This window comes from Ursus americanus, chromosome 18 (genome assembly GCF_024610735.1).
Source record: "Ursus americanus isolate L20-20 chromosome 18, mUrsAme1.1.p, whole genome shotgun sequence".
NCBI lineage: Eukaryota > Metazoa > Chordata > Mammalia > Carnivora > Ursidae > Ursus > Ursus americanus.
The window spans coordinates 22471041-22495681 of NC_142144.1; the positions used below are offsets into that span (position 1 = coordinate 22471041).

The following is a 24641-nucleotide window of genomic DNA, read 5'->3' on the forward strand; positions in this document are numbered from 1 at the left end:
AAGAGTTCAAGGGAGATGGCTTTCTAATTAAAACAAAAGCTGTCTAAATTCCCAAAGACAGTTTTTATTGAAAATTACCCTCAGTGCAAGAGAATAAAAATAAAATAACAAACTGATGTACGATAAACACTAAAAATATCTGAAAATATTTTTTTAATCTACGTGCGGGGATAAAAGCTCTTTTCCCAATCTTCTTTAAATATCGTTTCAGAATGACGTGAAACAAAAACAAAATAAAAGATTCGCAGGTGCTAAATAAACCATGATCATTTTTGTAAAATATAGGAATATATAACTTGGAGGAAAATGCAGGCTGATAGAAGAAGCTCTCATGTATTTAGCAAGCAGTGACCACAGAGCTACTCTGTGCCAGGCCTAAGCTACTAGAGTATGCTTCACTATGTCTAAAAACTCAAAAGAAGGTCCCTGGGTGGCCAATGTAATGAAATGCACACGCCCCCTCCCAGAAATGCACCGATTGTCTAAATCACCAGTTGATAAAGATAGCCCAGACAGGAGCCAAATCTGGCGGCCACCGGTTCTCATGCATACGCTTCTACTGGAACACAGCCACGTCTGTTGGTTTAACATATTGTCTAAGGCTATTTTCACGTTCCAAAAGCAGAGTCAAGTAATTGCAACAGATGTCATATGCCTGCAGAGCCTAAAATATTAACTGTTTATTCTTTATAAGAAACAGTTGCTGATGCCTGGCCTCTATCAAGACACGTCTGTAAGAGAAGCCTGGGGTTTATCCCACATTTGCCCGAATAGCTTTGGATTTCCAGGTACAGAGTCATGAAACAGGCAGCAGACCACAGGGAAAGAGCTCTGACCCGTGAGTCTGAGAACAGCGATGAACGTCCCGCCCTGCCGCGTCCTGGCTACAGAGACTGCCGCGGCTCACAGCACCTCTCTGAGCGTGGGCTTTCTCCTCTGGCACATGGAGGCACTAACCCCTGGCTTGCCTGAGATGTGAGAGTGACCTGGGCCACTGCAAAGCACAGCCTCAAAGCGAATGGACCGTTAATGATCGTCAGGAAAGGGACCGCCAAATTCGTGCCGCTCCGAATGTGCCGAGGGTCATGTTAAGTGCGTTCTCCGTACTATCCCATCTAGTCCTTACAACCGCCCTATTTGATGGGTACCATTATGATTCTCCTTTTACAGATAAAGGAACCAAGGCTCAGAAAGGTTAAGGGATATGCCCATCGTCTTACAGCAAATAAGTGGTGAAGCTGAGATTCTAGAGCTTATGCTAGGAACCACTAAGGGCACTGATTCTCTGAACTACAATCCACTGAGTGGTATCTACCAGGTATCTATCCGCTTCATTGAACAAAGGCCCCCTGGAACCGTTTCTGAGACAAGTGCCTTGCCCGGGCCTTCACCAGCATGCTACGGTCTGTGTGTGTGAGCTTTGCTAGAGGTGAACCATTGCTCATAAACTCAACATTAGAGCTTTATCTACTCGGGCATTGAAAGAAAGCCCCCAAGCCATGATACGGTCAGTAACCTTACCTTGCTGGGTGCCAGGGTCAATTTCAAATTAGTAGGTAACCCACAAACAGCCTTTTGCCTGCACGACTCGGAGGGGCTGTCTCATCTGTTGAGACCCTGCATTTCTGCTTAACAAAGCACATCTAACAAAACTATTAGGGGAAACTAAAAACTAGTAACAACATAGACTATATTCCATAGCTCTCCATTTCATATTCCTGGATTTCAAAAATGGAGCTTAATTTGGCAACTTGTGAGATCTTACTGTTGCCAGTTTTACACCCTTCTACAAAGCAATCTGGAAGTCTGTCTCGGGAGTCTTCATACCCATGCCAATTTACCCATTATTTTCATTTCCAGGATTCTATTCGATCGAAATAGTCACGAAAGCTTACACAAATATAAGTGTAAGGATATTCACTGCAATATTACGATTTATAAAGGCAAACATCTGGAAGCCACCACTTGCCCAACATAAACCATTATCTAAGTACATTTCAGTGGAATCTTTTGCACCTATTAATAGCCATGTGTAGGACAGACTAATCTATACAGAAGGTCACGGCCTGTACTCCTCACAAATGTCAATGTCAAGGAGAGGGCTAAGGGTATTTTCTGTATTAAAGGAGGCTGAGGAAACATGACATCTAAATGATCCTGGATTGGATCCTGGTTTAGGGGTTAAAAAAAATTGCTATAAAGGGCATTTTGAGGAAACTTGGTAAAATTTGAAAATGCAGTTTATAGCAAACATTAGTACCATATGTCAAATCTCCTGAATTTAAAAACTTTATCATGACTATACAAAATAATCTGAAGGGGCATGATGACTGCAACTCGTTTTTAAATGGTTCAGAAAGAAAAATGTATTTAAAATTACGTATAATGTGTATAATACACACACATCTATATACATATACATATATATATGAAAACAGAGAGAAAGCCACAATGGAAAATGCTAACAATTGGGGAAGGGAACACAAAAATTCTTTGTACTCTTCTTGCAATTCTTTTGTAAGTTTAAAAGTATGTTAAAATGGAGGATTTTAATTTAATTTAATTAAGAGGAGAAAGCCAAAAAATACTGAAATTCTGTGACCTAGGAAAACGCTTTGCTAAAATGAGTAAAAACAGGGGTGCCTCGGTGGCTCAGTCAGTTAAACATCTGCCTTTGGCTCAGGTCATGATCCCAGGGTCCTGGGATTGAGCCCCACGTGGGGCTCTGTGCTCAGTGGGGAGCCTGCTTCTCCCTCTGCCTCTGTCCCTCCCCCTTGCTACTATTCTTTCTCTCACTCTCAAAAAAATAAATAAAATCTTTAAAAAGAAATAAAATGAGTAAAAATATTAGGATGCAAAACTATATATTCAGCATGATGTCTCAAGAATGGGGCAGTTTAAAAATGTATATTAGAAAGAAAAAAGCCTGACTGTTACCAGTGGTATATTGTTTCTGAGCAGTGAGATTCTTTTTCTTTTTCTTTTTTTTAAAGATATAGATCTCTTTTTATTTTATTTTATTTTATTTTATTAAGATTTTATTTATTTATTCAACAGAGATAGAGACAGCCAGTGAGAGAGGGAACACAAGCAGGGGGAGTGGGAGAGGAAGAAGCAGGCTCATAGCAGAGGAGCCTGATGTGGGGCTCGATCCTGGATCGCCGGGATCACGCCCTGAGCCAAAGGCAGACGCTTAACGGCTGTGCCACCCAGGCGCCCCTAGATCTCTTTTTAAAAAAAGGTTTATTTACTCATTTTAGAGAGGGAGAGAGACAGCAGGGAGGGCCAGAGGGAGAGGGAGAGAGAGAATCCCAAGCAGACTCCCAGCTGAGCGTGGAGCCTGATGCAGGGCTCAAAGTCAAGACCCTGCGATCATGACCTGCGCCAAAGCCAAGAGTCAGTTGCTCAACTGACTGAGCCCCCCAGGCGTCCCACTGAGTGCTGAGATTCTGTTTGAACTTTATTTTCTTTGTATTATTTTGATGCTTCTTGTGTATCTACAGTTTTTATAGTAAGTATATACTATTTCATAATCATGAAAAAATGAAATATTAAAGGAAAGCTACACATTTTTATGAATCACATAAACATCTGATTTAGTCTTCCAAAACTTGTATTGCACTAACTTAATACTTCATATCAGAGGAATTTGAAGATAAGGTTTCTAAGCTCTAAACAGATTAAATCCTGTTTACAGCAGTAATATCGCACTTGTAAATTTTATAACATACTTGAAATTATTTTTCTTTCAAATCTCAGAAGACCAGGGGCAGACTATAGGATTGGCGTGTAAGAAAGCTGGCACTCCAAGCTTCAGCTAGAATTTTTTTAGGATTGTCAAACTGACAGACTAAATAATAGTCCCTGTATTAGAGAGCATTAAAAAATGCTCTAATGCTTCTAATTCATCTCTTACGATAGATAATGTCTTTCACCTATCTCCACTCCTAAAAATTAGAATATTACATGGTGTGTGTATTTATATGCATATATAATATTTTTCTAAATCATTGGAGTCACTTGCAGATATAATGCCCCATTATTCCTAATACATCAGTGTACATTACCTAAAAGTAAGGATATTTTTCTACCTAACCACAGTAGAGCCTCAAAACCACTAACTAACATCGATAGAATCCTACCATCTAAAACTGTAGACCGCATTCAAACGTCAACAGTTGTCCCAATGATGTTCTTATCAACAAAATGGTTCAATCTAGAGTTCCAAGTAGCATTTAGTTCTCTTGTCTCTTTAATCTTTTTCAATTTGGGGCTCTTTCTTTTTTTGTTTGTTTTAAGATTTTATTTATTTATTTATTTATTTGAGAGAGAGAGTGCATGCACGCATGTACAGAGGAGGGGGAGGGAGAAGCAGAGACCTTGCTGAGCGTGCAGCCGGACGCAGGGCTCCATCTCACGACCCTAAGATCACCCCGTGAGACGAAATCAAGAGTGGGGACTTAACCAACTGAGCCACCTAGGCGCCCCATTAATTTGGGGCACTGTCTTAGTATTTCATGACCTGGACACTTTTAAAGATTATTTTGTTGACTGTTCCTCAACGTGGGGTTATCCGGTATTTCCTTACGGTTAGATCCAAGTTGTGCATTTTTGGAGGGATATCACAGAAGTGAGGCTGGGTTTTTCTCTTGTTCATCTTATCAAACGGTGCTCAATGTCAATTTGTCCAATTACTGATGATGTTAACTTTGAATATTTCATTAGGGTGATGTCTGCCAGGTTCCTCCCCTGTAAAGTTACTATTTTCCCCTGGCAATAAATATGGATTTTGTAGAGAGCTACATTAAGCTACACAAATATCCTGATGGGACAATAAAACAGTTTAAATCTGTATTCTGAACTGAAGCAGCAATCAATTCAGTCTCAAGAAAACAAACAAACACAACTTCATAATAGATTTGCTATAGTTATATTTAAGAAATATAGTACCCCTAAAAAGGTTTTTCATAACCTGCATAGAGAAAAGACTCTTGGGGGGAGTTTCCCATAATATAGACACTGCAGTTTCAAAAGAAATCTACTTTTATCTGCACGAGTTACAGAAGTGATGACATCTGAGTGTGCAACTTGTAATCCCTGGGGAAATAGTGCAAAATTTACATGATTTACCATCAAGTTATATGCTTGGAGCTGGCACTGAAAATACGAGTTTTTGACTCATCTGAACTTTCTTGTTTGTTCTTTTAACAAAAGTCTTTTAACGGAGCTAAAACAACAGGCCAGGCTATCCGGGGCTCAAGTCTGTGGGTCACATACAAAGTGGGTCCTTGTAGGACATCCTATAAAAGCTGTGTCAGCCGTGACAAGTCTCTGCCCAGGTCAGGAGGCTCACGTCAAGTGTCCCAGTTCTGAGGGTTTCCAGGAACTCCCATGGGAGAACCACCTGTTGTCTTTTCAGTCAAGCTTTTTCCCCCAGAAGCTTTGTGTTTATCTGAAAAACACAGGACCTACAATGACGCACTCCTGCCCCGAGCACAGAATCTGTCATTCAGAGCTCTGCAGTAGAGACACACTTCGTGCTTTAGAATTGATAGTGAGGTTCTTAGCAGAGCAATCAGAATCAACTCGAACTTTCTTTTCTTGTCCCTGGCAAGCACAACGTAGAAACCTTTCCTAAGGCGATCGTTGAACAGTTTGGGTTTGTTGTGTGAATTCCTGGGCCTGAGTAAAGGTGCTAAAAATAAACAGTGATGCATTTCTGCTCTTTCTCATTGCCTCAGATATCCGTTTTCTAATAAAATGTTCTCTTTAGAGACTGAAAATGAGGCCAATATGCAAAGTTAAGCAAGGAAGGCGAGGGGAAAGCCAGCTAGGCGAACCCAGAGAAGAAGGGTCATTTGGGGTGTCAGATCAAGGTGGACCTGGGGCAGAACTCAGGAGGAGACAGGGGCAGTGAATTGAGTGGCCTGAGAGGGGAGAGCCGGGTACAGGCAGAAGAGTCAATTCATTAGAGTAGTCTAAGAGCCGGCTGCTCCCCAAGGGGGCTTATCTGGCCACACCGGACTGGCTGCATCGGAAGGGCAAGAATCACACGGACAGATTATGCCTCTGGTGGTTCACAGACCACTAGAGGGTTTACATTCTACAAACCCTGCTCCCCCAAATAAGACTTCACTCCTGCCCCCAAGGATGACTGTGTCCTCACTCCAAGTCTCTCTCAAACAATGTCTTTTCCATCCTTATCCTCATCCCTTCCTTCAAACCCTCAGGGCTATTCTTGGACACTGGAGGATGCCAGACAAGTCATTTCTCTAAGTCTCCCTTCGGTTTTTCTTCCTTTCCCCACAAATGACATTGCAGGCAAATTCTATGATCTGCACGATGCTCGAAAGGTACAAGCTTAGCAGGGGCAGTGTTTGGAGGCTGCTGGTGGATCAGGGACGATCCTGTTCTGCTCGGCCACCAGCCGGGTGAGCCATGGAGCTGTTCTAGGGGGAGTCCACCATCTGGAGGCACGGAGGGCAGCACGGCTGCAGGGTGTTTGGAGAGGTTACTTTTGCCCTCCTGGCCTGCGCTCGGCTCCCCTGCAGCCTCCCCGCACTGCAGGAAGCACGGTGCTGCAATGAGTCCTGCTTCTACGAGCCCTGCTTCCATGCCGCCAGCAACCCGGTCCACAGCGGCGCGTTCCACCCCGCTCCCCTCCTGGCTGATGAGTTACTGTTTCTCAAGAAGCAAGAATTCACTTGGTAAATTCCCGGAACATAAGGTAAGTCTCAGATCTTGAAAGGCTGCCGTGCAATCCTGCCTTCGCAGAGGAGAAAAAGACAAAAGGAGGAAGGATGGGAAGGGAGCCAAGGAAAGGTCACGTGACAGGTCAGGGAAGAAGAAACACACCTCTTCCTTGTCCCCAGTGCCACCCCAGTTAGGGCCTCGGACAACTGTGACCACCTCGGCTTCTAGCCTCCCGAGGTCAGCTGGGAAATCTAACTAAATTACACAACTTTTTAAAAGATGTTTAAAGCTTACTTAGGTCTGGTTTCTCAAAAGGATGTCTAAAGGCACGGTAGCAGACCCTTTCACATTATCTACTACTGTCAGTCCCTGCTGAGAGTATCAAATTCTTCTTTTCCCATTTCTTCTATTTCCTGTTTTTATCTAGGTTGCAAGTCTCCTAAGAGGCCTAAAACCATGCGGACGAGTAAAACAGATGACACACATCTGCAGTTCTAATGAAACAGATAAATCTGGGAAGTGTATGCAGAGAGACGTATGTTACCTCCAGGCCTAAGATGCTGTTGAGTGAGTTCGGTTGTGTATAAATGTCAGCTTCCTTTTTCTTAATCATTCAAAAGACCAAACAGAAAGGATTAGCCTGTCACTTAGGGAGTAGCAAATAGAGTTGAATTCTATGGCACGTGATGAAGATTTGGGATTTTCTCATTTTGTCTCCTCCTTCTTTCTCCACCGCCCCCATCCCATCTGCTTATGTCAATAGTTTGCTTTTAATGAAATGTGGTTAAGTTTCTACATTTTACCAATAGGCTAAGCAACGCATTTCTCTGGGTGTGGTGTTATATCGGTTCAGAGACGATTTTTGCGAAGAAAAACTGGGAAAATCCAATAAAATGAATTAAAAATATGAACTAATGATAACTCACCCTTTGCTGTGTCCCTACCGTTTGTTCACTGTCTATATTATCTGTCAATATACAATGGGGAGATAATCACGAATGACCAAATTTTCTACTTAACAATCTTACAGATCTTGTATATTTAGAAATGAATCATCTGAAGCCCAAGGTCAAGCATTTAGTTAGTAGCACGGTGCTGTCCAGAATAGAGGCGTCTCCCAAGTCACCCCAGGTTCTTCTCACTCAATAATACTACTTCAGTTTAAGCAAATTGTAGAGATATCCTTTTAGCCAAAATTCACCCAACAAGAAACTATAATAGCGCTACAAATCCTGAAATATACCCATTATCTAGGGATCAGTGAGGCAGGGCCGTTCTTGCACAGGGAAGTTTCTAACCTCAAAACAATGGATCTTCAGTGAAAGAAAACTGGACTCATGCGTGTCCAAGGGAACAGTAACAGAATGGGAGAAAGAGAACCGAGCCATGAAATGTCACCATCAAAAGGTGGAAAACGACCTGAAGGGACATCAGGGGAGGTGAAGCTCAAAGAAGTAGAAGGTTTTCAAAGTCAGAGAGTTGCTACTAAATTTAAGAAAGTGTAAAGCCATAGGTATGTGGCTCATTTTCTCGAGAAAAGGAAATAATCATTTGGGATCGAACTATAATATCCATAAGAATTATATTTTATCCCCTATTACAGCTAGAATAGTTTGTTTACTTAGTGCCCATTGGACTCTTTACATTTCAGGTTAAGCCATATGAAATTCCCAATGCTTGATTTTAATCTATAAAAATGGCTACTTCAGATGGATTCGACCTAATTCATTATCTCTAATGTCTAACTGTAACCTTGCCAGATGGGTATTATTATTCCCATTTACAGATGAAGAAACAGATGTAAAGAAGAAGAGTAACGTGCCCCAAGGTACCAAGAGACGCCATGTTCCCACCCCGACTCTTGCAGACCCCAGGGCCAAGGGTCAGGAGCCTTCCTCTCAACAGCACAGCCTGGAGTTGTCTGTGTTAGTTCAGATAGTTAAAGATGCATTTAATGGAATACGGACCTTCAGTCATCATACTTAGTCTATTAAGTTTTGAAACACATTTTGTACCACTAGCCAGTTTATCACATCGACCAAATTACCTCAGTGTACTTGTCTAGTCTTCTGGTCTGTAAAAAGGCGATGACTGGGCAAAAGGGTTGATTAGGTCCTTTTTCATTTTCTTAAATTTGAGTGATATTTATAAATAAAGAGAATTTCTAGTTTTTTAAAAAATGATTACTTAAAAAATTATCATCATTCCTTGAAAACTATCCAACTATCCAACCTTGAAAACTATCCAACTATTTATTCGACAGAGATAGAGACAGCCAGTGAGAGAGGGGACACAAGCAGGGGGAGTGGGAAAGGAGGAGCCTGATGTGGGGCTTGATCCCATAATGCCGGGATCACGCCCTGAGCCGAAGGCCGACGCCCAACCGCTGTGCCACCCAGGTGCCCCTTGTGTGCAAGGTTTTATATCGCTTTGCTGGGAGTCATGATCACACGCTTCCCTCTCCGGAATCTGCCAGGAGAGCCAGCAGGTGGGAACGCCTGCCAACCCTCTTCCTCCCTTGGGTCTCACTGTTAATTAGTGAGTTACCTCCCTCAGTGAGTCAGGACAATAAAGGTTGGGCATCTCTGAGCTAATCAAATGATATTTAAAAACTGGAAATAGCCAACAAATGATGATTCAACCAAAATAAAAATTCTTATAAAAACCATCTCTGACTCATGTTCACATCACTCCTGATAAGTGGGACCAGGCGGAAACCAGTGAGTGTGAGTGGACTGCAGGGAGTCACTTGATTACAGCTTGACCTCTGCCTCACTCGTTCCCCCCAGAGACACGGGTTCTGTGAGGTTAATGGACTGTTTGGAAGTTGTCATTTCCTCAGTGCGCCACCCACCCACCACCCCCATCATCTCACGCCTTTAGAGTTAAGTCAGTCAGTAAATGCACACATCATTTAATTTTGGAGCTGACAGGGGCCCGGAAATCATCTGGAAACTTACAACCCAGGAACACAGTTAAAAATACAAGGTTCTGTGCCATCAAAAATATGGACGGGTTTTGGGGCGCCTGGGTGGCTCAGTCAGTTAAGCGTCTGACTCTTGGTTTTGGCTCAGGTCATGACCTCGTGGTAGTGGGATCGAGCCCTGTGTGGGGCTCCACACTGAGTACGGGGTCTGCTTCAGATTCTTTCCCCCTCCCTCTCTGCCCCTCTGAGCACACACTCTCTCCTTTCTCAAATAAATAAATAACATCTTAAAAAAAAAGAAAAAAAGAATATGGAAGGGTCTAAATTAACCACGTTAATAAGCCACATACTAAAAATGCACCTGTCTTGTGATCAAAGGGTATTTCGCTTCTGTTGCTGGGACAAACAAATGTTTTAAAGTCAACTGAGAGGCAATTGCAAACAATAATTAATATCTGTAGTTTTCAAAACACTTTACGTGTCAACTCATTTGATCCAGAATACTGGGGGAAAGGGAATTTCCATCCACTTAAAACTACCTTATTGAAAATGTGACTAGAAAACCTTAAAAAGAAAAAAAGAAAGAAAATGTGCCAGCACTTTGGGTTTGTTACTACATGTAATCTTTAATAGCAATAGCTAACTCTAAGTATTATTAAACCCATTCTGCAGTTCACAAAGCCAAGGCTTTGGGAGGTGGACTAACCCAATCGAGTCATTCTAAGTTGCCCCCCTCGACAGGGCTCTTTCTCTACAACCTAGTCCTCTTACAGACTGTACGCTTTGGTCTTGATGAGTCTGTGGGTTACAGTGTGACTTTAGAAAATAAAACACTTTTCAAATTAAAGTCAGGCTGACATTGAAAAATGTCAACGTTCTTCCTACTCTATGTCCCCTCCTCCACAGCGTAGGATCCCTTCTTGGTGGACAGTACTATGTTCTGCCAACCAAGGTCTAATTATCTCAGGCGCCTTGTTTACCCAGAAGTGAGGCAACCAAGAGAGGAGCTGCTCTCCTTTAAGAGAGCTCCAGTCTTGCCCTCACTAGAGAATACCCCAGACCCACCCCTGGAGCAGCCGGAGTGGGGGTTTCCATATCACTTCATTATTAGCCTGATCCATTACCAAGCACGATACAATATCCCTTAATATGCGCGCCACCACCCAGATCCCTTATTTTCATGCAGTTTAGCTGACCCCCTAACAGGAGTAGAACAGAAGTCCAATCAGGAAAAAAGGAAAAGAACAAAAGAGCAAAATAAACCAAGTCAAATCTGCGGGAGCCTTTGTCCTAGTTGCCCAACCCCTCATGAAAGTTTGAGTGAAACATACAACCCGAAAGGATTATACATTCCATGAAATTCTATCTGCCCCAAGTTCTGTTGATACTCAAAATTATGGCCTTACCAAAAAAAAAAAAAAAAATTTGGAACGTAAACAAATACAAATCTATACCCAATCTGGGAAATTCTCACTTGCTAAAAGCCAGAGAAGTATTTCAACCACTGCAGCCTTATCGCTCTCAAGAGATTTTGGCAAAAAGAAGAACATCCAAATTTAAATAGAGAAAATAAATCTCCAAGTTTTGTTTTCATTTCTGATGACGAATATAAAAATACATTTAAAGGCAGCACAGCGTACTTTTTTTTACCCACCCCAGCAGATGGAGCATACAAGAAACTCTTGCTCAGAAGTGCTAACAGGAAGACAACACCAGGATAACCTGAAGGTAAAAAAAATCCCTTCAAGAGGAATCTAAGCAGCCCAGGTACCTTGATTTACCTAAGCAAACTCCCAGGTCTCCATATTCAAGTATCGATCACCCAGCTTTAACCAATACTGGTGGTGGGAGCTGGGGGGGGGGGAGTCTTCATTATTACTAATAAATAAAAATACAAAACTATATGCCAAGGAAAGTTGAGACCTTGATATTTTTTCTCTCTCACAATATTAACTTACAGTTTAGCAGCAGTTAGGGTGGAGGAGGAAATCCCTACGTTCACACCCACCCCCCTCAAATGTCTTTTTTTTTTTTTTCCTTCAGAGGACTGTGTACAATGCATTTAAAAAAATCCATTGTTGGGGTGAGGGAGACTGAGATGTTTTTTCTCCCAGCTAATAATGGATTCAATTGCCTTGAAGTCAATGAACTCCTGGGTAGGAAATACCAAGCAGACAAACAGGAATAGAGTTAGTAATGCACCGTCCAGATGCTGTGTTAGACCTACATTCTAGACTTACAGGGCACCCTTTAATAGGAAAAAGCATTCCACTCAGCAAAACGATTCCATTTTACTTTAACCTGAAAAGGTTTCCCTAATTATTACTCGAAAAATGAGAGCGTTTCAATACTTGAGATTAAAGTCATCTAAATATGAAATCTTCAGTTGAGCGAACAGCCCTGAGGGCCATCCACACGGGCCAGGTCATCAAAACCTACCGTTACCAAGAGATTGGAACCTGCCGTCCTACTGTCTCTAATCCGAGCCAACTCCCTTGTCCGTTAGAGGAAGGTTATCTATTAACAGTCATTCTCCTTCCTCATTCTATATCTTCCCACTGATAAGAAAGCCGGGCCATATTTACTTTTATTATCAACTATCTGATAAAAACAAACGAAGAGCTTTTTCTCCACTTGATAATGAGAGTCTCCAAAATCCGTAACCGCAGAGCTAGAACTCCAATGCTAACCCAGCGCCAGGCTCTCTGTCAAGCTCTTAGCTACATTTTCTTGTTTAACCCCCCCAAGAACTCTGTGGGGAAAGGACTAGCATCCCCATTTTACATCTGAGCAAACGGAAGCTTACCAAGCTTGCACAGTTGAGCCTTGCTCCAAGGCGACATGGAAAGCAAGTGACAAAGCCAGATCTGAGCCTGGGCTAGGAACTCTGGAGTCCTCGCTGTGAAGTGGACTCTCTCTGAGCCGTCCTATTTGCAAATTCACACCCCTGCCCTCGTGACCCATCTCGAACAGATAGATGTCTCCTCTTCAACAACAACTTTCTGCACCGTGATTGACTCTTTCCTGTGTTTGTGCCTTGGCACTGGCTAGGGATAGTAAACCCCTTGAAAGCAGGGCCTGGGGATTTCTTTTTGATCTCCTGAGGACCTCGCAGATGGATCACATTTCTCAAAAACAACGGTGAGACGAAAGGAGGAAGCAGCCCCCAAGTGTCCATCAAAGGGCTAAATGGATACGTGAAGTGTGGTATCTACATGCGAAGGAATGGGACTCATGACTATTAAAGAGGAAAGAAATCCTGACACACGCTAGGACATGGATGAACCTTGCTAAGTGAAACAGCTAGTCAGAAAAAAAGGACAAATACTGAATGATTCCACCTATACGCGGTGCCTAGAATAGGCAAACTAATAAAGCCAGAAAGTAGAACAGCGGCTGCCAAGGGCTGGTCAGGGAGAAGAAAATGGGGTTAGTGTTTAATGAGAAAAGAGTTCCAATTTTGCAAGATGAAAGAAAAAGTTCTGTGGGTGGTGATATCACGACGATGAGAATGTACTTAGTGACACTAAACCGTGCATTTAAAAACGGTTAAGATGGCGCATTTTATGTTACATGCATTTTACCACAATTAAAATGAAAAGCAAACAAGGGCAAAGGGGAGTGCCCATCACAGAAATGCCTCGACATGCTTGCTGGGGCTGCTGGCAGGCAGAAGCCTGGCCGCCGTCTCGGGTGTCAGGGAGCTGCCCCCCCATCAGGGAGTCATCCCACTGGCGTGGCCCCGAAAAGTCCACTGACGAGGACGAGCCCTTCAGGGCTGCCACCCCTGTGTTTCCACAGCCTGGCAACATGCAGGTCACTCTCAGAATGTGCCCTTCCTGACAACCGTGGAAGCACGAGCCAACAGCAAACTCCAAGGAGGATTGTCTTCGAGACCTGGACGGGCACCCCTTCCTGTCTGAGAGGCCGGGCCTGTGGCAGGGCCCAGATGTCTGGTGCTCTGACTGCCAGAAGGCAAGTCTGGGTGCCCATCATCTCTCTTGTCATGGAGCCACCGTGGTGAAAACAAAAAGGGGAAAGGTAGTTTCCACCTTGGAAATGTGACAAGCCAACGTTAATCTGCAAAGGAAACAATATTTTATTCCTTTGATGACAGAGGGGTGGCAATTAAGGAGCTGCCCTCACCCCAGGGCCAGAGAGCTGCCTGGACAGGGAAAACGCAGCACTACTCATGTCCTTCTCTTCAAATCACAGTCCCGTGGCCCCCGACGAGACCACCATTAACCACCCAGGCTTGTCGCACTGAGTGCTCTTCAATGGAACGGACCCCTTGGGCCCTCAAACACTTTCTGGGCCAATTCAGTCCTTGGTGTTTAGGGCCTCTGGGTTCAAGACCCAGGCTGTTCTCAGAGGTCGGACAAGACCAGGCACTTCCAAGGAAAGTTCACACACCGGCCGCTGGAGGGGTCCACTGTGCTTTTCTCCTTTGGCATTCCAAAATCATTTCTCATGGGGCGCCTGGGTGGCACAGCGGTTAAGCGTCTGCCTTCGGCTCAGGGCGTGATCCCGGCGTTGTGGGATCGAGCCCCACATCAGGCTCCTCCGCTGAGAGCCTGCTTCTTCCTCTCCCACTCCCCCTGCTTGTGTTCCCTCTCTCGCTGGCTGTCTCTATCTCTGTCAAATAAATAAATAAAATCTTTTAAAAAAAAAATCGTTTCTCATGAACTTGTTTTTGGAGGGTAACAAATTAATTCTTTATTTCTGTCATTTGGATTTATCTTTTTACTGTTTTTTAATTAGCCTTTTAATTCCAGCGTCGTTCACATACAGTGTGATATTCGGTTCAGACGTACAATATAGCGATTCAACACTTCCATACGTCACCCAGGGCTCAGCACAAGGGCGCTCCTTAATCCCCATCACCTATTTCACCCATCCCCCCACTTCCCCTCTGGCGACCAACAGCTGGTTTTACTATTTTTTAGTGAGTCAAAGTTTATACAAAGGGAATAAAATGTCTGCATTGATGACTGTTTTTTTACTGTGGTAAAATATATAAAACACAAAACGTACCATCTCGACCATCTTTAAATGCATAGTTCTGTGGCACGAAGTATGTTCACACTGCTGCGTAACCATCACCACCATCCGTCCGCAGAACCCTTCTCATCTTGCAAAACTGAAACTCTACTTATTAAACACTGACTCCTTATTCTCCCCTTCCCCCAGCCCCTGGCAACCACCATTCACTCCACGAACCTTTTTGAGATCTTAATAAATGTCTTCTTTTACTTTCTCTCCTCCTTAGGCGGGCAGCCAGGCTTTTAATTTAAACGCTTGCTTTGGGGATCTGGTGTCAAGGAGTCAAAGTTCTTCCTGGTTTTTGTAAAAATCTAAGCCATCGACAAGATTATGCAAGGCATTTTAGAAGGGGTCCTTTCTCCCTCCACCCCTGGGTGTTTTGCTCTGTTCCCTGGAAGTTCCTAGGGGAACTGGCAAGACTTCACAGAGGAGACTCCAGGCTCCAAGTTCACAGACTCGCCAAGGATCCCTGTGTGCCCTGCATGGACTACAGCTTTAAACTTGACCATGTGGACAGGAACTGTCAAAAGCAATGTAGACCCATGACTGGAAATCACAGCTAAAACCAGTGCAGACAGGTGTCGGGCTGGCCTCCTTCCCACAACCTAGCACCTTCTAAAGCCTTAAATCTTGGATATAACCACGGGGTAAGAATATCCCCCAAATGACGGCGGTTAAATTTTCTGTTAGCTGGACAGGTTGAGGGCTTGAAGACAAAATTAAGTTAATTTACATAAATTTTAAAATGTTGTATTTTTCTTTTGCAAGCCTTTGTTTATGGACTGAGATTCATAACGTCAACCATGGTGAAAGGAGAGGGCTAGCTTAGCTTGTAGGGAGCACGACGTAGGCAGAATAAAGAGGGTAATGATGAAGAGACTATGACGAGCCAGACAATAGGGGTTCAAATCCAGCTTTGCCTCTAGTTATCTCTTGTCCTAAACCGCTGTGTCTCAGTTTCTTCATCTGTAAGAACAACAACAAAAATAATGGTATCTTCCCTAACAGGATGTTACGAGGGTCAAAGATGACATTACACACACGGCACTTGAAAGAGGGCCCAACTTTCAATAAATAGTCATGATCAGAAGCAGCTTAAATCTACTTTGCTTTCAGAGTATCTGCTCTTGGGAAGCCTGAACTCACGGAAGAAATATAAAAATTGGAACTTTTTCAAAGTTATACTCTTCTGAGAAAAGCTCGATCATGATTTGTGGTTGAAAATAAACCCAAGTTAAAGGTTCAAGGTTTTATTCAATTGTACACATGCTGTATTTTGCCTTCTTCTGTTCACATAAACTCTGTCCTTGGTCTGGATCCATTCTTCCTAAAGCCCCAGTAATTGTTATTTGTATTTGTCCAAGTATTTGCAGTAGTCAATTGTGTAATGATTCTTGCTCACATTTTTCCAGGCCAATTTTGAAAGGTATCATTTGTGGCAGAAAGAGTTCAGGGGAACTTGCAAGAGATGGCCCACGTTTCAAGCCCAAGAGGACCCTTGAGGAGTTCCTGAGATGTGACAATGCATCTAAAGGGTGTGGGTAGGAGGGAGGAATGGTGCCTCAGGGGGCAAAAGCCTCGAAGGTTTTCTTCCTCCATTTATACACCTTTAAGGCGGATGTTAAAGACAAAATTGTTTCTATTATAGATTTCCCAATTATTTTCTCAAAACAATGACTCGAAAGCAAGTACCAGGTGACAAATCTCCCCTTCTGGTGACAAAACTGATAATCCTCTGTAGCAACTGCTCTCCTGTTCTCAGACCCCCACTATCTCCCTAGAGCCCCCCACCTCCCACTTTAAAGCCCTCTGGAGCAGATCAGCTGGTCTGCTGGAAAAACACAGGCTTCCCCTGGGAAGATACATTCCACTCTGGCCAGAAGCCCAGGGCTCTGGCTTCTTCTGCCCTGGCCTCTGGATCCCAGGGCTGGAGCTGGGTGTTCTGCACAGCCCACAGGCCACTCCCCACCGCCCCCGCCGCGTTTATGGCCCCACCTCTCATTTGCAAGGAATAATAAAGGTTATGAAAAGTGGGTCCCCAGGAGTTGCAGAGAGGTCTCCTTTTCCTTGGAATACCTCCGTTATGAATCCAGTTTGGTTCTAAAGCTTATCGAGAACGTTGTACTTCGTAGATAACGGTCATTAAAAAGTATTGGAAAATGAACGCTATAATACCAACCATGAACGAAAGCTGAACACCTTAGAACCTCAAAAGAACTCTGTTTTCAAACTGTAGAGCTCAGGAAAGTCGGAGTAAAACAGGAAGGTAGGTAGAGACGTTTGTGCCGGTGGAGGAGATTCTCACAACTGAAGGTGGATGACAGGGGCTCTTTGTTGGGTACAATTTCCCTTCAAAACGTCCCCACCCCCCTTAACATACATTGGGCGTGCTGGTTTCACTTCCCACTTGTGATTCGGGTTGGTGTTCTGCTTACAAAAAGAGGAAAGACAGAGAGAAAAGGAAGGAAGGAGACAGGGGCTGGAGGGGAGAGAGTTCCAGATGTTCTGGGCCAGAATCTAAAGAGAGAGAAGGAAGAAGGGACAGAGGATGGGTGTTCAGCAGTGAGTGGGGCGGAGCTGAAGGAGATACAGAGGAAAGGGGGAGAGGCACGGATCCCAGGGGCCGGAGAGGAAAGGCAGAAGGAAGGTGTCCTTCACTTTTCCCCTTTCCTCCCCCAGCCTCCAGGTGGCACAGCTGACCAACACAGCTTCCTTGGAAACTGAAAAATAGGAGAGAGACCTGGGCAAGTTTGGGGAATAAAACTAAGAAAGGAAAGGCATTGTTGCCAGGCAGGAAGTGCTGGGGGAGGGAATGACCCCAGTGGCGGCTGCGGCGGTGGGGGCTGGGGGGGGAGGCAATCAGTACTGGTTCGGAAGCATTTCCACTGCCTCCTCGGTACCTTAGCCAGATGCTCTCAAATTCTAACGGAAATCTTTCATGCTGCAATTTAAACTCTTTGTTGCTTTTCAAGTCCCAGTAAAAAGAATCGCATTTGCATACCACACTGTAATTTGTATCATCTCACTTAAGATACACTCTCTAGAGAGTTGCATACATCTGAAGCTACAGAAACACACACAGGATGTGAATTCTAGATACGGACAATTGGACCCGGGTAGCTCCACAGCAGCACTCTGGACATTCTGGAGAATTCTGCACCATGGGGGAGCTGTGCTGTGTACTGCAGGCTGTTTAGTGGCAGCCCACTGGATTCTAGTAGCACCCTCCCCACTCACAGACCAATCTCTCAGGGCGAGTCCGCTGATTCCAGTCTTCAAGCTTGGCTAGTTTGCAGTGTTCACTGCCAAACCTTCCTCCTCCGAGTCCAGTAAGGGAGTTTCCCGGAGCTTCCCAGAGCTTCCCGCACTGTCATGTGCATACAAATTCCTGGGGAATTTGTGAAAACGCAGATTCTGATTCAGTAGGTCTGGGATGGGGCTCAGGATTCTCTAGTTTCAAGGAGCTCCAGAATGATGCCAATGCTACGGGACCCCAGACCACACTTTGAACAGCAAGGCCCCCACAGCACTGGTTTAGGAATGGGAGGGAGCTTGGTAGAAAAAAACAGGAGGAGATGGGTAGGACCCTGTGCAGCTGTGGGACCCCTTGGCTGATTCCATAGCCTCTGAGCACATCAGTATCCTCATTAGAAAAATGGTGGTGACTCTAGCTTAAGTAAGATAGTGGAGATAAAGCAACCAGTTCAGCATCTGGCACTCAAAAAATGTTAATTCCCTTCCCCTTCCCTCTGAGCTCCTCCCAGCACCAGCACTGTGCCTAGAAACCTGAAGATCAAGGCGTCCCTGGGGATTGCAGGGAATTCCCTAGAAGAGAAAAGAAATTCCATTCTCAATAGTGGTTGGAGGGGGAGGGGTTTCTTCCCTTCTCCTTCTTCTATTTTATACCCTCTATGCTGGTTATACTATAACATCTGTCATCCTTGGGAGGCTGTGAATTGTTTTGATAATGAAGCATATGATGAAAAGAATATTTAACAAACAATGTACACATTGTGATTTCATGCAAAAGCAATGCCTCCCACACTCCACACTCTGGGCCCATCTCTGTGCTATATTAAACACTGATTTGAACTTTTTTCTAAAGGAAGAATGATCCCAAACAGGGATAATCAGAAGTGCCTTGGATATGATCTAAGTTTCCAATACTCCCCAAATGAATGGACTCCACTCATCCGGAATTGTGTCAGAGGAGAATTCCTGCTATCCTTTGCAAGGATAAAATGTTCTAATGCAAAATACTAATTTGCCAGGCTATATATAGCCTTGGAATCACACGGCACACGGTCCTTGATTTTAATACACATACAGAGAGAGCTTTTGAATTCAGGGTAGTGAAGCCCTCAAATTTTCTAGAAAATTAATATGTATTCCTTTGGCACTCCCCCCAACCCCTTATATAAAGAGGGCTAGACAATGGGTTTCTTTCTCTGTTTATAGGCTGTATCACAAAATTCACATAAGGCAGTGCTCCAAATGAAAGTGCTTCTGCATTATTCCCCTGAGCAAATGACATCATGATAATGTGAGCCAATCCGGTCAGGGAGAGGGGCTGAGAGCAGTCAGTTAACCGCCTACAGGAAAATGTGGTTTGGCCTTCCTAGAACCTTCTACACACACTTGACCCAGGTGTGGGGCTCAGGTAGGCCCCACAGAACTTTGCATTTGAGGCAACTAACTGGGGGGGAGGAAAAGCAGCTAGTGTCCCCCCCTCTCCCCTGTCCAGGGTCAGACTCCCCCACCCCCACCCCACCCCGGGGTCTGCAGACCTGGTCTCTGCTACAGGACACTGGCTCGGTCCTGGCCCCACAGGTCACTGAGGACATCCTGCGAAGGCCATGGGCTACAGACGGGCTGGGCACCTAGGGAACCCCTGCTCTTCGCGATGCTCACCGTAGCCTCCACCCACACTTCTAACAAAAGACTAAAAACCTGGAATCCCTGGGCAATTTCTCTACCCCTTACAAACCCAGGGCACTCTAAGCTCCACGCAGAAACCCCCAGCCCAGCCTCCCGTGACAACCCCGGGAAAACCGCTCCAGCATCACTGGTAACTTGTTCTGCGCTGTAAGAACCCATCTCAAGGCCCCCTCACCAAAGCACGTGCGAAGCAATAAAAGACATCCTTGGGTAGTTCAAAGGGAGGTTAATGTTTCTGGACCAGCATTTATTTATCTCTATATACTGACTCGATTTCTCTTCAAGCCTATAGAGCAAGTAAGGAGTGTAGGGGCTCCACGGGGCAGAAAGCCCAAGCAGAATGCACAGACCTTTTGAAGCAGTTCCAGAACCATCTCTGGGTCTGAGCAGTGAAAACTAGCCAGACCTGAGGCAGGCAATCAGGATGTATCCGCTGATTTCAGAAAGTCACTGGGGACCCGGTCCGGGGTACACTCCAGTATCTCCTAAGTTGGGGGGGGGGCGCTGCACTGCTGGGGTGCCGGGGAGGGACTTGGATCTACTGCAGGCTTGTGTCCTGAGGCAGTAAGTTCTTAGGCTTTAGCGGACATCACCCGGAGAGCTGGCTTAAAAGGCAGTGTATCCAGAAAAACAAAACAAAAAAACCCAAAAGGCAGTATCCAGGCCCCTCTCCAATGGGGGAACCTGACTGTCTGTGCCACAGCCTAGGAATCCCTCCACGGACACGGGCGTGGCTGGACCGCATGTCTAGATACGCTGCCCCAGCGAACAAGGCAGACGCCTAGGACAGTGGGTCTTCAGTGTAGGACCAGAGTAGAGACACTGGAAGGTCACTGGACATGACTTGAACAGTCCCCCCTCTGGGATGTGTTAAGGGGGGAGGGGACTTCCCTCCTGCAGACAGTGACTAAAAAGAAAACTTCCCAGAGGCATCACAAACGGGGTCAGGAGCTACAACAGCCTGCTTTTTAAATCATGCTGCTTGTAAATTCCCAGGTACTTCTTCTAACCGACTCACTTCCTTAAATGCACAGGTCCCACTTCGTCGAGACCCCAGGAATGGCCGGCACACGGGACCTGGTGGAGAACTTCGGACCAGAGGTGGAGACTACCTTCTGTATGTCTTTGCAGAAAAGAATGACTTGTATCGCTTCCAAAGTTACTCAAAATTAATGTGTCTGGGATGACCACCCCGCCACGGTGCTACTTAATAATTCATCCAATCTGCAGAATCTGCAAATCTGGGGAGTTAAATGGTAAGACATAAACGGACTGGATGAACCAGGCTTCTTCTGAAAGCCTTTTTAATTTCAACCTGAACTGCAACTCTTTACTTAATCTATTAATCCCTGTTCCCATCTTAGTGCCCAAGTAAACTCATTAGGGCCGGCAAAGAATCTTGTAGGAGTTCCAGAAGGGAAGTCTCATTGACATCCATCACACTATGGGTCACTGAGTGAGCTTAAAGGCCAGGATTAAGGTCCTGGAAATTTGGGTCCATTTGCCCCAGGAGGAGCCATTTCTGACTTACTCAAAGCATAAAGAGGAAGCAAGTAAAGAAAAATAGAAGAAGCCTCAGGACTGCAAGTGCTTTGAGGGTAAAGAGAGAAGAAGGATGTCAGCCAGACTCCCCCAGATCGAAAGGGGGCTGGGAGGTGGAGGTGAGGCTAGGCTTGGAGAATCTCTGTGCTCAAAGCTTTTCCATCTGATCAGTGTGAGAGATGAACAACTGACCTGCTATTCAACTGCTGGAATTTTATAAATTACACTTTTAAAACCGTTCGTTTGCATCTACCATAAAGATGAAAGGAGATTTCAGGGCTGGCTCGGTTGATGGAGCACGCGACTCCTGATCGCGGGGTTGTGAGTTCGAGCCCCACGTTGGGTGTTTAAAGATTGTTTAAATAAATAAATAAATCTTTAAAAAAAAAAAAAAAGATGAAAGGGGACTTTGTTAACTTAGGAAAACAACCAATTTGGGGAGAAACACAACACATGCAAGGTGCTTCCATATATATCTCATTCAACACAGCTCTCAAACAGGCAGGTTTTGGTATCCCCATCTTTATGGGTGAAGGCACTAAGATTCCATTTAAGTGACATGCCCAAGATCTCACAGAGAACCTGACCAAGGCATGAATGTGTTTCGGCCCCGCCGTGCTTCTGGATAACGAGGGCATTACGGTGTCTGCTTAGTTGGCTCTGTTCACTCGGGCTGCTCGCTTAAGCATCAAAACCAACCCGAAAAGCCCTGCACACAGCTAGGAAAGGACGGGGCCAAAGGACGGTGACAACATTCCCCACCGAGGCCTGCAGCTCCCCCGGCTTCCCTGGCATTCATACCACGACCCCCTTAACCAGGACATGTAGCCTTCAAGACTTAAAAGACCAAACAAAAAAACCCAACTTCTCAAACCCACTGGCAGGAAGCTCCATCCTCTCACCTCAATCCCTGTCTTCTGCCTGGCGAAGGAAATGGGCAGCATTCTGCCTCCTGCACCACGTTCTCCGGTGGCACGTCTCATTCTGAGACGCCCACCGAGATGGGAACAAATACCAGTCACGTGTCCCTGATCCCACTGGGAGGCAAGGCCTGGCAGCACGGTGCACCTGGATTTTAGAGACAAACACTATAAGGGAAAGAGGTAGGTGGGCCCAAGGATGCCCTCAGGCCCTTCTCCCAAAGGGTCTGTCCTCTCTTGCACCTCCCCAATCTCAGAATTCACTTCAACAGGTAAAAAGAACCCTGGGCTGAACCCTGGAGAAAGCACATGTTGCTATACCGTAGGCAAAGCAAATTTGTCTCTCTGCTGACATCACACGGAGACTACAAAGTCCTAAACTGTCGATGGAAGGACGACAACATATTCACCACAGGAAACTCACCAAGGCAAAGAGTAGTCAGGGCAAGATAGCCATTCATTACATCCTAGAAACATATTGTATCTGCCACAGTTGAAACAGATTTTTAAAATTTTTAAAATTTTAAAATTTAAAAAACCTAAATTTTATTCTAAGTATATTACTTAGAACACTTCATTTCTTAAGCATCCTAGTTCATCAAATGCTACTGAAAATCACATAGGCAAACTCTATAATTTTCTCTTTGAGCAAAATCATGGATTTCCTATTGGAATAGAGATAATTTCAACTTTCCTATAATAACATATTCTTGAAAAACATGTTTGAAGGGCAAGTGTCCAAAACTTGAATAATCGTCACAGATGTTCTTGGAAGGGGATTGTCTTAAAAAAGCACTGCCACCTTCAGGCCCAAGCCACTCAATGTGCTGATGGGTAAGGCTGGTGTCAGTGAGGAATCCCCAACCTTAAGCTTTTTTAGTGTCACAGAAAATCGATCCATGGGTGTGGAGTTTACACAGTATAAAGAAAATGATGCCGTTCCCTAGCAAAACTTACTAAAACTGTTGAACCTGATAAGTCCATTAATTAATTGGTTCAAGTTTCCAATAGTTGGTACAAGATCTCTGATCAATAGTCTACACAAAGGATGACTCCTGTTTCTCAGGATCCAAGAGCAGTCATTCCAGAGGCTAATTCAAGATTGATCATCAATTCTACCAGCATTGAGAACTGTATAAAATTAAAGAATGGAACTACACATCACCCTTTTGGTCTTTAGAAGTAATTTCAACACGCTCCTGTTTCAACTGTTTAAATTCCTCAACACAACCTCCACCCAAATTCGACTGCATTCTTATTTGAAACATTTCTCATTATCTTAATAAGTACAGACTTGTAATAACATCCGTGATAGAAATCCGAGACATAGATGCTTCAGGAGTCAACCAAATCTCTAATGATGCTATCTAGAAAACAAGTCTAATAATAAACCAGAAAGTCCAGGGTGTTAGCATTTCTTAAAGTAATATTTAATAGTGAATTCTATACTAAAATATGGACAGTTTTAGAATAAAACCACCAGCAGATCATTTTCCTCTCACTTGATAACAAGTTAACACAACCTGCTTCGTCTTATTACCCTGAGATCCTGAGGCCCCCAAGTCAGAATGAGCCACTTCTAGAAATGAAATAATCTCTGACCACACTACCCTGAACTCTGCAGGCAAGGAGCCATGCCAACTGTCATGCCAGAACTATGAGATCATGGGCATTTCAAAATGTTTGTCCCCCATCTCAGAGCCCGGCCACCCCTCTCACGCCGGCACCTCGGCATCCCAGAAAGACAATGATGGGAACTCTGCTGCCCAAGGAACATCTCGACACCTAACTGCACGCAGCCCACTAGGGAAGGGACTGCGAAGCCCAAGGAGGATTACTTTCATTTTTCTTGGCTCTGACGAATTTTATTCGTGCAGCCCAAAATAATTGCAGGACCTACAGAGCCCGATGGGGTAACCACTCAAAGGAGAAGGTGCCCTCGTAGCAAAGAGCATGTGTCAAGACTGGGCAGGAGAAAGCTGGCCACGGACAGCTGTTCAGAAGGTGTGTTAGGGCAAGTTTTAATTCTGAAGGGCCGCATGTTTAAGGAGACAGAGGAAATGCTTCCAGAGATATACATCATTTCTAGACGTGGTTACTCTGAAATTTTATTGATCCACGCTGGGGATGCTGCCAGGTTGGGAGAAAGAGAGAATGTTTAATTAAATTAGGACCATTTCCAGGAAGAAAAGTGTGAAGCTTAAGAACTCTTTTTAATTAGAACAAAACTAAGGAAACAAATCTCCTGGGATTACAATGGTGGGCGGTGGCCTCCAGATGCCAGGGAACTCCTTAAGAGGGAAGGCTGCTTCCCCTGAGAATTTGCTGGCAGATTCAAAGATGTACTATATAGAGATGTACAGGTATGTGTATGTGTGTGCACTCTCTTTTCAAAGGTAAGTACATTCAAGGCGGGGGAGGAAGCGTGCCCAAGCTATTGGCGCTGCACTTAAAACTGCTACAGAGAAGGGTACAGATTTGTCGAAGTCTGACCATACAGCCTCTCGGAGCCAAACCAATACCACCCCACGCGGGGAACTGGCTTTACCGGGTCTGGAGATGGCTTTACCATCTCTCCA

General features: G+C 44.6%; 1 protein-coding gene across 7 annotated transcripts in view; it reads right to left on the reverse strand.

Annotated features, from left to right (window-relative positions):
* PALM2AKAP2 (PALM2 and AKAP2 fusion) overlaps positions 1 to 24641 on the reverse strand; it is a 325838-nt gene that overhangs the window by 79520 nt on the left and 221677 nt on the right. The gene's annotated exons all lie outside the window — the stretch shown is intronic.